Here is a 2,758-nt window from a genome sequence, read left to right as displayed (position 1 = left end):
TTAGCCATGTAGATTATTTCTTCTACTTGAGCCGGAGCAAATGATGAAAACAACTCTTTGCTGGCACATACATGGCTGGTGGAACCAAAATCCATCCATCATTCGCGAGGATTCCCCACCAAGTTGCATTCTGAGAACATAGCACACAGATCATCACATTCTTTGTTGGACTCAACCATATTAGCTTGGTCCTTTTTCTTGCCTTTCTTAGGGGCACGACAATCCGTGGACTTGTGGTCAATCTTACCACAATTGAAGCATTTTCCCTTGAATTTTTTCTTGGGTTGATTGCTTCCTTGTTCAACTTTCTTTCTTTTCTTAGAATTGTTTTGATCATCTTCTACAATATGTGCTCCATTAATTGTAGAATTTCCTTTTGACCTTTTCTCGGCAGCTTTATTATCCTCTTCAATACGAAGTTGGACAATAAGATCTTCAATAGTCACCTCCTTTCATTTATGCTTTAAGTAGTTTTTGAAGTCTTTCCACAAATGTGGTAGCTTCTCAACTATCGCTGCTACTTGGAAAGCATCATTCACAATTAAACCTATAAAACAGTTTATGTGAGTATTAAGAACATTTTTAATTTGTTCAACTAAGGTATTTTTCAAAGATATACCTTCTGCTAGGAGATCATGTATGATGACTTGCAACACCTGTACTTATAAGAGACAACAGATTTGCTATCTATCATTTTGAAGTCCAGGAACCGTGCAACAAGAAATTTCTTAATTTTCACATCCTCCGTCTTATATTTTCGTTCAAGTGCTCCCCACAGTTCCTTTGATGTCTTGGTTCTACTATAAACATTGTAGAGGTCATCTTGGAAACCACTCAGAATATAATTCCTGCAAAAGAAGTCCGAATATTTTCAAGCTTCTACAATAACGAAGTGGTCTTTGTCCGAGGTTCCCTCGGGCACCTCAGGAGCGTCTTCGCTAGTGAACCGTTCCAGACATAAAGTGGTGAGGTAAAAGAACATCTTTTGCTGCCACCACTTGAAGTCAATGTCCAAAAATTTTTTGGGCTTCTCCGCCGGTGCCATTGTTGGCAGAGCATTTGTGCGACTTGATGTGGTAATATTAGTTGCCCCCAAAGATGTTGCCGCATCCATCATTTGACTTTCGTTAGTCATCTTTCCTGTCAACACAAGACAGAAAAATTTAATATTTTTGGAATACTACTTATAAAATTAAATAACTTTTCAACTTTTCTTCTTGTTTCTAATTAACGATGAAGTTTTTATAACTTCAAATCGTCAACCGAGTGAACTTTAACTTGTGATGAAGATTTTATGTCTTCTAATCACTAGTTAAATTCAAGCGGAGTAGAAATCTTAAAACTTTAATCTCCAAAAATAAGTTATACAGATTCTGTAAAATTAATTATTTTCTTAAGATTGTTATTTTATTTGTACTTCGGGTACACAGAATCAGTATATGCAGAACAATAACTTCAACTAGAGTTCAAGTATAAACAAGAACACAATAAAGTATATCAAATACCCTCAACACAAGATCAAAATGACCTTTCCAAGAGGTGTATTTTATTCTTTCAGAAATTAAGATAAAATCAGAAAATAGTCAAGTCATCCGAATTCACGGAGTTTTCTTAAAGGAAATAATTTCCCTCACTGTACCCGAGGTTGTGAAATTTTTTCTCCCAGGATAAAATGGCTAAACAAACCAACTGTAGCGGTACCTCAAACGGTTGGAATATCTTCAAATGCACAGAACGTTTTGATTGATCACACAGAGTAATTTAGAAAAGAAGAAGTAATTTTTTATTCTGAAATTTTCGTATGTAAACCTATGGATGAAAGCAGGTTTATATATCCACAAGATGCGTCTTCTAAAAAGTGGCAAAGGTTCATCTAAAAGGTGTAACCTTTTCTGAAAATTCATGTCCATTTGTCCAAACAGTGTGACTGTTCTGAACAGGCATGTCATTTCATGAATAAGTGTGTTAGTTCATCGAAACAATGCATCAGTTTACTGAAACAGTGCATCAGTTCACCAAAACAGTGTATCAGTTCACCGAAACAGTGGCACCAGTTCGATGAAGTATTGCAGCAGTTCGAACTTTTGTATGCATGTATAAATGGAGTACCAAAACCAGAAAATATTTTACTGTATTTTTTATATTTTCGGATTAGATTTCTGTCTGGATTTCTTTATTTCTGTCAAATAAACTTTGTCTAAAAAGATAGATCTCATCGATCGATTGCCAAATCCAAATCCAAATCCGAAGCCGATCCGAGCGAGCGACGACGACAACGGTGCGAGACATCTCTTATTTCTTGCTTCACTTACCATGTGGAGTAAGTGTTCTTATTATAAACACTCCAAAGTTTCCTTCTCCCACCAATGTGGGAGAATTACTGAGCTTTCCAATTTGGAGTACACTTTCTAAATTAGGTGTCTCCTTTTCTCCACCATTTTCCATTTTCCATTCACACTTCATACACACTTTGAACCCAACAGTACCTTCATCACATTGGCGTCATTCAGTCCCCCTCTTTGCACTTTCTGCACACATTACTAGAATATATCGACCATATTTTCTTTTACCGTTCCATCGCCAAACCTTTTTGGCGTTAACTCCGACTGCTACAACACATTCCCTTTCTCCTAGGTTTTACCCCTTCAGTACCATCTACCTGGATCAAATGTTTAATTTATTGGTACCAGGTACCTGCTCTTGTGTTAGCCTTACCACAGACAATTTTCTTCGCCTTCTTACTCTGGCATTTCTGGTT

Source organism: Capsicum annuum, chromosome 10, assembly GCF_002878395.1.
Source record: "Capsicum annuum cultivar UCD-10X-F1 chromosome 10, UCD10Xv1.1, whole genome shotgun sequence".
Lineage (NCBI taxonomy): Eukaryota > Viridiplantae > Streptophyta > Magnoliopsida > Solanales > Solanaceae > Capsicum > Capsicum annuum.
The sequence above is the reverse complement of the archived record's forward strand: the minus strand, read 5'-3'. Positions refer to the sequence as shown.